General features: G+C 34.8%; 1 protein-coding gene across 5 annotated transcripts in view; it reads left to right on the forward strand.

Annotated features, from left to right (window-relative positions):
• LOC108736292 (sex peptide receptor) overlaps positions 1 to 13,409 on the forward strand; it is a 298,323-nt gene that overhangs the window by 53,095 nt on the left and 231,819 nt on the right. The window lies entirely within an intron of this gene.

Raw genomic sequence — 13,409 nt, forward strand, 5'->3', positions numbered from 1 at the left:
CTGTTAGTTACGACTTAGCACCTGCCCAGTCACCACTGTAGATGCCAGATGTCAGCAAAGAAAGGCGAAACGTCTGGAAAAGCAAGATTCCACGGACCACGCCCAAAAAGCCAGGAAGAAAACACAGCAAAGACAGGCGTCGGCCGTGAAAGCCTAAGAACTACAGTACGCCCTTGTTAAGTTAGGAAATGCTTCATGACTATTACAAACAATTAAAGTTAAAAGAGATAACGGAATAATAGTAATGAGTGCATCGTTAAGATGTTGGTTAAGTACGCAAAAGATCAGGGTCGGCTTTAAAACTGTCTGGTTGGAATTACAGAATGTTGAACTTGTTCCGATGCTGCAACATGCTCAAATTCTGCTTGTCTGCATCTCTTTCTGTTACACATCAATTGGTGTAATATGTTATTACTTTTCTTTAATAGTGTCCGCTGCAATACCTACCTGGCATCTCTTTTCTATTCTTACGATATTCCCTACAACGTCCGTAGTGAGTAAATGTTAGAAACCGATCTAGTTTAGTTAGTAAGTTAAAATAAGGTGGTAAATTTGACAGTTGTATTGCGAACTATGCTAATTTTGAGCATCCCAACTTTAGTTAGAAGAATCAGCGTATGACTGGAAATTGAATATGAAGAATAGAGCGAAAGGCAGATGATTTATGGGAGCGCCCAGCGTAGGAATGACGTAGGAATTCTAAATTGTTATATTAATAACTTTTATGTGGTAAGAACACATAAATATCTGAGTCATTAGCGGCTCTATACGTTAGCTGGTCTTTTATAGGCTGAATTGACTTTATATATCGAATGATTTGTTTAAATAATTGCTTTTGGCGATTTCGAATTAATAATGAATCCGAGTTCTTATTGATTCTCAATCTCTATGCACTGAATGATATCTGTTGGTAACTCCATACTCTAGAATTAGTTTTAAGTTGACAAACAGACGATATCATACACTTATGCTTTTAATAGCTCTACACTCTAGAATTTATTAAAAAAAAAAAAAATAAAAGTGTTCGCAAGCACTTATAGGCAAGTACTACAGAGTCAGCAGTTAATATCAACAGACGTCATTTAATCGTAAGTGTGTATTACAATTCCAATAGTAAATATCATTATTTTTAAAAAATGCAGTAAGATTATAAAATTATTGTTATAAATAATTGCATGGTCATGTTTAAATGTGATCCTGCCTCTCCTTAGAACTCTTGTGAGCGTGACCTAGTTGGGGAGTTAGTTCTTAATTTGTCACATAATCTGACCACAACCGCTAATCGTTATAATAATGAATTGCAATTTTTTCAACCAGGTGTGATCATCGTCATCATCATCACTATCATAGGATCGTCAATCCTAAGAATGGTTGAACACATACTTTCATCCTTCCTATCCTGAGCTAATCTTTGCATTTCTAAAACTACTCCTCCTAACTCCTGTTTCTGCTTCTAATATGTCCCTAACTAGCCCTTTATGCCTTTCTTCTTTCTTCTACATATTAGACTCCTTTTTTTTTATTCACTCTCATTTGATCAGAACTTTTGTAGATTTGTTAAAGAACATTTGTTTATTTTACTATCTACTTTTAGACAAAGTGCATCAGGGAATAGTAAGCAAAATATTTATGTATAAAGGATAACTAAGTGACGTAAAACTAATATTTCTATTATTGAAAATGACGAGCTGATTACATTTATTGTTACTTTTTGTTATTGTTTACAAATCCTGCTCTATCACTTGCAGTGACATGGCTGATACGAGTTGTATTTCGAAACAGTACCAATTTTACCAAAGGTAAAAGAATTGAATAAACTAAGATTTTATCTGAAGTAGTGGTACTTGAAATTTTCAAGAAAACGTCAATAGAAGCGATTAATAATGTCATAGACATTGGAGGCTGTTTAAATATAACGGAGCGCATTTTTTGCAGATTTTTGACCCCTCCTTCCCGTTCATTACCCCATTCTAAACATTGCGTAATTTTAATGTGACTATATTTACTTAAGAATATATCGCAGATACCAGAAAATCACTAAAATATCGTTTTCTTATTTTTATCAGAATTCTAAACTATCTTCTCTCCCCAGCGTAATACCCTACAGAACTTTACATTCAGAAACATACCCCCCCTCAAACAGTGTTACCTAATACTTGAATGATGGACTCTTACCTTCAAGTAACACTTGAGATATGATTACGTTTACAAGTATAGTAGACATAGTTATGTAGATACTTTTGTATTAATATCCTTTATGTTTACAATAAATATGTGCTGCAATTATAAAAAGGTTTAATAAATATTTCATGAAAACTCCCCCCCCCCCAAAATGACTTCTGCGTTCGCCCTGACCTTACTAATTTCCTAATTTTACGTATGTAACATTACTGCTCTGGCGAATAAAATTGTTTATTGTAAAAAGTAGAACAAAAGCATTTTAGTGAGTACAGGTATTCACGTTCGGCGTCTTTGGTAAGGTAAATGTTTCAAACTTTTTAGAATTCTGAAGAACTTCGACTGAGTCAACCCCTCCACCCTTGATAACGAGATGACACTAATTATTATGAAAACCTCACCCCTTTGTACAGAATAATAAATGAACTGTAACATTGAAATTTCAAAGCAGGACAAGCTAAACTAACCATAGCCTAATCTTCAAAAGGTGCATTACATTAAGAAGAAAAATTAAATTAAGTAAAAAAGTAGTTGAGCGCATCCAAGTTTGGACTGATGGTCGTATACAAGAATACAAGATGCAGGAGTAATAACTTAACCTAACGCGCATGTGTCTAAAAAGCATCAGTATTAGCAAGGAACAAGAAAACGCGTTCGTCCGTTGCGCAATGAGCGACCGCGCATCAACGTTGGTACTTTCAATTGCCAGACACAAAATCTACGTGACAAATCGGATGCGCACAGCATTACTGCGCAGCGTACGTAGTGGCACAACTTGTGACTCGATTCGCAAGCCATGTAGTTGTTATTCCTAAGCCCAGTTTTTCATGTCACTTATATTTTAACAATTATGTTTTGTTTAGATCCACCCCGAGTAGGTACAACAAAATTAGCAACTTATGATTAAAAATATTAATTAAACTATTAAATCTTGGACACAGAGTGTAAATTTAAGGAATTCTTTCATCTTTTAATTAAACGTGTTAACGTGAACAAATCGATTATGCGAACAGTTATTTTGTTTTTCCGTTTACAATATCGAATGTCTGCTGCATTGACAGAACTAATAACTACAGTAATAACAATGACAGTTAATGTGATTTATTATTTCCAATCAATATTTCTGTCAAAAGAGTCCATCAATTTTCCCCTATCAGTGCAAAACAACAGACATTTTTTAACTTTAGTAAGAACTAATCAGAAGTGTAGGTACCCTTATTATAGTACAAATATTAGAAACGCAATCTAACTGATAGCTGTTTTTTAAAATACGGAATGGAAAATAAACACTTCTTAAACCTGATAACAATTAACGTCAGTATTATTAATTTGGTTGTAAACAGATTTGTGATAGACACAAGGCGATTATAATGTTCAATTAAACTGTAATTTGAATATTTTTTTATAGTTTAGGTAAAGGTTAGGTTATGGTAAGTTTAGCTTGGTCTGCTTTGAAATTTTAATCTCACAATTCATACCCGGTCAAACCCGATTTTAGGACAAACTAGTTTTTCCTAGACCAAACCAGTTCATCTGTTCATCGGGCGATATGATAAACCGGTACAGACTAGGCTAAACTGGTTCGTTCTATGGTCTATAGGAGAAACTAGTTTAACCTAAGTACCCTTCAGGATAAACTGGTTTGACCTAGTCTGTAAATAGGGAATGATAAAACACCAAAACTAATAAAATTATGATGCATTTATTAATTAAAAGAAAAACGGTTTAGTGTTTTAAATTATATTGTTTTACTGATATTTATAATTTCAAAACAAGTAACACGTCTAAAATATAGGCACGTTACCATAATCGAATAAAATAATTCGAAGTGGTCTGTATTCTGTTGAAACTGCCAGACGCGGATCGCGATTTCGATCTTTTTGGATCTCATCAGCGCGTCGCAGGCAGCTCCGTAGTATTTTAGCTACGTATTTTAGTATTATAGCTCTTGTAGTATTTTCTAAAACGCACTGTTAAGACAGCAGGTAAAAGTTGGTCTGTGTTCTGTCGGAGCTGCCTGCGACGCGCTGATGAGATCCAAAAAGATCGAAATCGCGATCCGTGTCTGGCAGTTTCGACAGAATACAGACCACTTCGAATTATTTTATTCGATTATGGTAACGTGGCTATCACGTTGAGGTTGGCTACGCCGGGATTCGTTTTCAGCAAGTAGATATCCATACAAGTGGACCTTGTTGGAGCATACGTAATTCTAAAATGTAGCATCGTGCTACAGATGGCGTTGGCGTTGGTGCATGCACAGGTCTCTACACGTCCCGCTTAAACGTTTTTGACTAGGCAGAATAAATATAGACTAGGCCAAACCAATTTATCCTAATGTGTACTTATTCTATTCTTATTAGGCTAAACTAGTTCAGACTAGGTTAAACTAGTTTCTTATCGGTCATAGGACGAATCGAAGGATTGGATCCGATGCGGATCAGAATTGCCTGAAGATTGATCAATATGATTAATATAGGATCCATTTGAAAAATCCATGTCGGATCTGTTTCTAAGATCCATGACGGATCCGATTGTTTGACGAACAATATTACATACAGAATAAATCAGGTAAAAAATAAAGTTCTGTATTATGATCCAGTTCAGAACATCGGATACAATCTTGATTTAAAGATTGTACCGAAACCGTAATAGAATTTGTAGCATGAGATTGTGATAAGAAATTGGTCAGATGACTGGATTAAGGGATAGGATACTCTACTATGATCAATTTCTGATCAGATGGTTGAATTAACAGATAGAGTACTATGCGCTGATCAATTTCTGATCGAATGACCAGATCAAGGAATGGTGTTCTGTTCAGTTTCTGATCAGATGCCCGTATTACGCAAAAACCTGATCCGCATCTGATCATAATCCGGGTTCTTTGAACTAATTTCCGGTCGGACAGTTTAGCCTAGTCTGCACCGGTTTATCCTATCGTGCAAAGGATAAAATGGTTTGGTCTAGGAAAAACTAGTTTGTCCTAAAATCGAGTTTGACTTGTAGTATATGTGGCCGATTGTTTCGTGATAATTAGTGTCGTCTCATTATCCAGGGTGGCTGATGTTTTCCGGAATTTCAAGGGAAAAAATAAATAGTTTTTACACGGAAATAGTAAAAATGAACCCAAGCATAAACTGGAAAAACACAGCGATCAAGAAAGATTTACCTGATCTCGATGGATCTGTTGAGACGCACATATGTGTCCATCTCCAGATCTCCTTGTTTATCCAGGACAAAGTCGATAAAAAGAGAACAATTATAAAGAAATATAATTTTTAACCATTTCAATAACTCTATTATCATTTCTAATAATAGAAAGATGGTATTGATTATTGTTATCGATAATTATCATTTCTGTCTTAAACAATAAAAATATAATCAATGAATATAATAATCTTATTATATTTTCATTAAAGCAATGAAAAAACATACTTCTTTTTCATATTTCTATTCTATTCAGATTGCTCCCGATAAGGAACATACACACACACGTTATGTCTAATAACGAAAAATACCTAAAAGTTGACCAACGCTGATATTTTTATTTTTATTCCCAGTTTATGCTGTGTGGAGCACATTCAAAGCAATAAACAAACAAACATTCCCAAAAAATATTAGACGCGTTCTTGATTGATGTAATAACAAACAATTTTCATCTCTGGAGGTTGGCGCTTATTTTTACTCCATCGTATGAGTGAAAATATGTAATAATCTATATTGAGCGCACGTGTTTACTTAAAAACAATTTTTATGGGACATATATGAGTGTCAATATTGGCAAAGTTTATTTACCTTTTCTTGATATAAAACATTTTACTTCTTTTAGGCATACCGCACCTACCCACGGCTTCCTAAACTTTATAGATGATGAAACAAAAAGGATATCCCTTAATTCGGAACATAAAAGATATTGTTATTTAGTAGAAAAGTCTAAATGTAAACTTCAAATTGAATTTTTTAGGATACTTATTGGGGATAAAGACAGTGCATTTCAGGTATAACGACCACGGAGGGATCACTGTAATTTCGTAGTTATATCCGGAAGTCGTTACAGGCAAAGATAAAGAGATACAGACACGTAAAACGATTTTCACATTTTTTTTCTAACAATAAATGTGCATCTAGGAGGATTTAAAGTACATGTTTACCAACTTACCTGATTAAATAGATCTGAACAATCGGTAAAGAAATGAAAATTTGTTACAAATGATTCATTAAAAACAGTCGCTACAGCCGAACTGGGCGTTACAGCCGAAGTCGCTATAGCCACATAAATTTTGTACCGACGTATGCTTTAAATTCAAGGGCAAAATGGTCACTAAAACCAAGGTCGTAATAAATGAAATACATTGTATAAAGGGGTACCTACATTTACGAATTTTTACGAAATCCGATTTACAGTACATCTTATGAAAGGCTGAATTGTTTACGTTTAACAACGAGTTGATTACAATTAATTTTTTTTTTAAGGAACATAAGTCGTTGTTCTTTTTATTGTTTTAAAATCGTATATAACTCGAGATGAATTTCTGATAAACTTTATCACACGGCCATTGAGAAAATAGCAGCTTACGTTAGATCTGAAGGGTGGTTACTGTACTCACTTTGATTAGATATTAAATTCCAGTTATTTTAAACTAAAAAAAACATGTAAATATTTGATAATGTTATAAACAAAAACTCGTCGTATCATATCTTCGTCAAATGTTATCAAGCGTACCAAAATATAATTATGACGTAAACAGCATTTTCCTATTAATTCTTATTTACGTCATTTTTTGGTAGAACATTTTCAATATGGTTAATACAGTAAAGCGCTTCGAATGTTTTACAATTTTTAATAGTACACTTGAAGTACTTCTACGAGCAGGTAGATGGGGTAGCAATGGGAAGCCTGGTAAGTCAGGTCCATAGCCAATCTCTTCATGGAACACTTTGAGAAGAAAGCTGTTGAGACTTTGGAGTAGTAATTAAGTCTTGGTTTAGATACGTGGATGACATTTTCATAATTTAAAGACACGCATCGGAAAAGCTAAATCACTTCTTCCAACACCTGAAATGGTAATGGAGACTAAGAAAAAGAACTTGCGTGCTTCGTTCGTACCAGCGGGTAGTCTTTTCGACCTAGTAGGTAGTGAAAAGCTGGACGGTAGAGTGGAAGGTTATCATTTGCTCTTGTTTACTGACCAAGGATTTATATAATTCTTGATTAATATGTTGCATCAAGTTGAAAATATTTATAATAGGTTTAATCCAATGAGAGCTCTATTGATTTGAGGTCCAATAATACCAGAATGTTTGAATTGATAAATTTTATTGAAATGAAAACGTATCCCACCGTGAGTAAGTTCATTCAATATATGATCTAACTTGAGGGAAGGACTCCTTTTTTCCTAAGACCAGGAATAATAAATAACAAAGTCCATAACAGTGCTGAGCACGTCTCAAAGGCATAAAAAGCGTTGTGGATGGTACGAGGTGGCTGATAATGAAAAATAATTCATCCCTTTCCTTTTCTCTAGACGCCAATTTGTAGATAGGATTCCGTGCCGGACGGGAACATGTTTTTCAATACATTTGTATTTGTTTTTTTGCTTTTGAGGTTGGCATTTTAAGAAAATGTATACATTTCGAAATTTTGCAATCGTACTTAAGTACTTTTTTACATGACGTCTTCGTTACGAGATGAAGTATCCTGTTTTCAGAAATTTAATACCAACAACCTTTGACCGTTTCAATTTGTTTTCGAGCATTATCAGAAACATTCATTGACATAATACTCCAGCATTAAGAAGATAAAATAGATGCATGTTGATATTGAAATATCTATTTTCTATTTTTATAAAGTATTCACAGTATTTATAGAAATAATTAATATTAACTCGCTTAAACTATTGTACTGTTCGTTTCAAGAAGTTGGAGATGTGCCCCTTCCCTTTATTAGGATGCGCCATAGCATAATTCCAAATTCAATCAAATTTGTCTGCGTAGCTCATTTCTTCACCGATCATCGAGCGAGAGCTAGACAAAAGTGTACAGTACCATTTGCAAAATTATTTAAACTGCCTCGTTAAAATTTAAAAATATGCTTTATTTAAAAGCATATTTAGCCAAAAATAATAACAAGTGAATTAACGTAACGCTCTACACACCTATAAAACTTTTGCTTTGTTTTTTATTGTTAATTTATATACATTTTTATTTTAGGAAATTGCTAAACATTTTCGTCTAGTACTGTACAGTTCTAGCCGATCTCCTAAGACCGCCCATTGAGAGCTCTGCTCGTTCAAGCTTGTTCCAACTATTTCTGTCTTGCTCACGCCTAGTGTGTATTCTGTCTATCTTCGCGCAGATTTCTTCAAGGTCACGATTCTTACAAGTTGAAATGGACAGTATGTTGGGGCAAGCGGTCCAAAGAAAGTTCTGAATGAGTAATAGAGTCTCGTGGTGGAACTAAAACCATTTTCTCCAGCTAAACTAATAAATTAGGTAATTGGATTATACTTCTAGCCACTTAAGGACTTTTAAATAACCATTCCCGTAATAGTTTCAAAAACTATTTCGCCCCCCTTTGTAGGTAATATAATTACCCGAAACCGCCGAACTTTTCCAAACTAGATAGACACCTTTTAAAGCAAAGTACTTTATCGAGAAAGTCAACGTAAAAGCTCTTGTCTAATATTCTCCGATAAAATTAAAAGAGGCAGAGAGACGATTTATAGGCCCCCGGTCGACGATGGCATAAAAAGAAATGTTATTTGCTTGCGTACAGTCCTTGTTTGCTGTGTAATTTGTTTGATAACCAGGAGAGAGTCAGGGAGGATTTTGGGACGCAAAAATCAGATTAGACCCGCGAGAACTATTTTCGTATGTTTTGAAAGTAAAGTTGCTGAATTCAATCTATAAAACTTGGCATGGGTAGAGTTTAAAATATATTATAGGTAATGGGTTTTCCTCTACCATTTTTTTCTGCTAAATAAACAGTAATGAGTAGCTATAGAACGCCTGAAACGTTTAGGAATATATCCATAAGGTAAAACTTTCATCAACTATATGTACCATGTAGGCATTTCAATTACATGAAATATTGGTGAGACTGATATAGTTCGGACGTTCAAAATTTGCATGGTCCGCAATAAAACTGCAGCATTTATTTTCTCCTTTCAACTTACTGACTAGACTAGAGCGGCTGCTGAGAGAACGCCTACTTCTACCTACGACAGATGTTATAGCGAATATCGTAAACATAGAAAAGAGATGTCAGGTAGGAATTGCAGCGGACACTAATAAAGAAAAACGAATAACATTAAACCGATTGATGTGTAACAGAAAGAGATGCAGACTAGCAGATTTTGACCATGTTACCAGCATCGGACTTTAGAGGAAGTTCAATATTCCCAGGGATTCAGGAAAGCAAAGACGTTTATTTATAGATGTAACTTCAACCAGGCAGTTATAAAGCGGACCCTGATCTTTTGCGTACCTAAGCAACCCCTAAGCGTTGCACCGCTTACTATTATTCGGTTATCTCTTTTCACTTTCTACTTTCTACTCATGAAGCATTTCCTAACTGCACAAGGGCGTGTCCAAAACGCAGCAAATTACTACAGTCCCAAGATAGAATCAAGAAAGAAGATACATTCATTCTCGCCAATAATTTATTGGATACTTTGACAATTTTGATCATTCCAACTATAAAGATTATTACTTATGACAGACAGCGACAAATATTCCCTTAAAATTATCGACCGATATGACGGACGGCGTCTACATTAAGAACGAGAATCAGTAGTATAGCTAGTTCAAAGTTGCATGAGTCTTTATATGCATTCGTGTTGTATCTACATTATGAAAAGACTGACTAGGTTGTTAATCATGTGCTTCGCTGTGCAAACAGGGATTGAAGTACAGGTAAACTATAAACATTGACGGCCAAAATGTAAAAATGTAGAAATTATCATCTAAACATTGTTGTAAGGAGACATTGAGACAAACGATACTATTCTGGGTTCTCATATAACAATTGCTTTTATACTAAGATTTTATCTTATCATTCATAAATTCTGTTATCGTTATCTTCCACTTTATATTATCATAATCATTGTATATTTTTTTATCATTAGGTAACTTCAGTATGATTAAAGATACTGATTACGTATGTAAATCCCGTCTGGCACATTTCCCTTACTACGTCTAAATTTTAGAGTAGAATGACTACTGTTACTATTTTAACGATTTAATTTAAATGTTGTTGTTTCCAATGCCTGTTCACTTTTATTAGAATTTTCAATTAAGTTTCTTTTAGTTAAATCAATTCACAACATCATGTATCGGTTTTGTCAGATAACTCATTAATTAAACGTAAAGAACATGATTCTAATGATAGTTTAATAATTAGCTTTACTCAAAACGTAGACTCGGTTCGTAACCATGTGCAAATGCTCTTTAGAGGTAGAAATCAATTAAGGTTCATGAAATTCTGAGTTACCTTTAGATAGCGCATGGTTCAGTTAACAAAAAAGCTAATTTTTATCTACGTCTTGGAGCATTAGGTAGGTAGGTATATACTTTTTTGTTCCCCTAATTTTAGTTGTTAATTAAAAGGACGCTTTTCTTTACCAGCAGACGTTTACATAAGCTTTTATTCGAGAGTTAAGGTAAACCATGAAATAAACTTTTTGTTTAGACTAGGTACATAATAACTTTTTTATTAAAATCATAAATTTGTAGTGAACAAACTATTCATGAACCTAATATTAATGTTTATGGAAAAAGAATAAACAATTCACTAATGAAACAACTGACGCGGAAAATGTTTGCTGTCTGCTTTTTTAATGTTCCACTCCCGTTTCTTAACTGCGGTTAACTCGAATGTTTTTGACTCAATTTGTCTTCAAATTACTACCAGTTTGTTTGATGTCCTTTCATGTTAAATTCCTATGGAATACATTGCAGTATAAACTGTAACAGAAGAGAGCGACCACCCAGGTACAGTTGGGACCTTCAAAATTGGCAGAGTCCACAATAAAATTGTTACATTTCCTTTCTCCTTTCAATGTACTAACTAGACTAGAGCGGTTGCCGACAGAACGTCTATTTTTACTCACGACGGACGTAATAGGGAATATCGTAAACATAGAAAAGAGATGTCAGGTAGGAATTGCAGCGGACACTAATAAAGTTGTAAAAATGGTGTGGAAGTATGACTCTAAAGGTTAATCTCATCAAAGCCTGCGTCAGTAGGTATTGAAGAATCGAACTAAACTTTCTGATGTGGTTCATTCCTTCCAGCATTAGCTGATGAATTATCTTACAGTCAAATTGTTCGTAGACCGGGAGGCATTCCCCAATCTAGTTCAGGAATTATGGAGAATGGATGGATTGTAGTGGTTGCAAGGGTGAGGAATGCGAGACGGATGGAATGGCGAAGCAATAGAATAAAGAGTCATACCCGTATATTTTCAGCTTCACCTCCCAGTTTTCGCCCTAACTAAATTTTTTATGAGGTTCATTCCTTACAGCATTTGCTGATAAACTACGCTGTAGTGTAAATTGGTTAGAGTAAGAGATTGTCCCCAGTCTCATTCAGGAATTATGGAGAATAGATGGATGGTGGTGGATATTGACGGGATGGACGGACTGAAGAAGTACAAGAATAAGAGGTTACTTAGGTATATTTATGTTCCAATTGCCCAAGCCTTTGCCTGCACTAAATTTTTTAAGATGATTCATTCCTTTCGGTTTAGCTGATGAACTACTCTGCAGTATAAATTTTGGATAGTGCTAAAGGCTTTGCTCAGTGTCGTTTAGGAATTGTGGTGAATGAATAGATGATGGTGGTGTTTTTTTTGTGTGGAAATGACTAGATAGATGAGATTGAGGAGCAGAAGTATAAGAGGCTATCTACAAATTTTTCTGCCTCAGTCCCCTAACCTTTGCTTTCACCATCTGAGGAACATACAGGTGCTAAGCAGAATTTTAGCGTCGTCCAGAACGTGGGATTAGTTTTACGGTTACATAAATACAGGGTTACATTTCTAGCCCACTTGGGACAAGGGGTAGATGCCGATGTGTAAGAGTCAAGGTCAAATATTCAGAGGGGAATGTGAAGTATAAAATTGTGTTTTCGCTAATTAATTTAAGAATTAATTGTTTAGTATTACGGCAACTGTGTGAAAGAGCGCGTGATTATATATATATGTAAAAAAATGAATCTTCCATCTCTTTTCCTTTTACTGAGTAAACATTAAACTCTTGATGAAAAGTCAAGTTTGTATAATGGGGTTGACGTTGTCTTAAGACTTAAGCGCCAGTTATAATTAATTATTGCACATCATTTTGACATTTCAAAGTCATCAATTACCATGAAAATGCTTATGACATTGGTGACACATCCTTATATTCGTTCGTGTTAGCATGTAGTCTTAGTAATTTGATCTCATGTTGATACTAGGATGTAGTTGAGCTTATCGTCTGTTTTAACGGTAGACTGATCTGAAATACCAGCAATTTTTTGACGAGTTATAAGCGAAGCAACGTAAGCTAGAATCTATTGGAACAAAAGGGGCTGACGTGATGGCTGGCTATACATTGTGTGTGAATGTTGTCATCGGAAGTGAGAAATACCATGACGATGTTTTGGTTCATTCTTTTCAAAGTAAAAAATAAATGATAATATGAAATATTCTACTGAAAATTCAATTTCTGAATATTTTACCCATTATACAATGGTATAATTTTTTACCCACTACACGCTACCTCAAATTAATGAAGAAAAAATTGTTGCTGTTGTCACACCCCCGTCGGGAATCGAACCCGGGACCTTTGACTTTACGCACCAATGTTCTGACTACTAAACTACGAGAGGTGACAACAGCAAGTACGACCAATCGACCTACAAGGTTAACGATCCGTCGAACTGATGTTCGGCGGGATGTGACAACACCAACAATTTTTCCTTCATTAATTTGCGGTAGCGTGTAGTGGGTAAAAAATTCAGAAATTGAATTTTCAGTATAATATTCCATATTAAACTAACTCACTTCTAAAAAGATGTCTAAATTGTATGTATGTTTAAATAAATGATACCTTGAAATACGAGGGTGGATTGATAAGTTTCCGGCCTAACCAAGAGATGACGCCACTAGGCCTACCTTGAGGTGACATTCTATAGTACCATCCTTGGATAGCTTGTAGCTATAGTTTCAGCCCGATCTCCTTGCTAG

This window comes from Agrilus planipennis, unplaced genomic scaffold (assembly GCF_000699045.2).
Source record: "Agrilus planipennis isolate EAB-ADULT unplaced genomic scaffold, Apla_2.0 scaffold110, whole genome shotgun sequence".
Classification (NCBI taxonomy): domain Eukaryota; kingdom Metazoa; phylum Arthropoda; class Insecta; order Coleoptera; family Buprestidae; genus Agrilus; species Agrilus planipennis.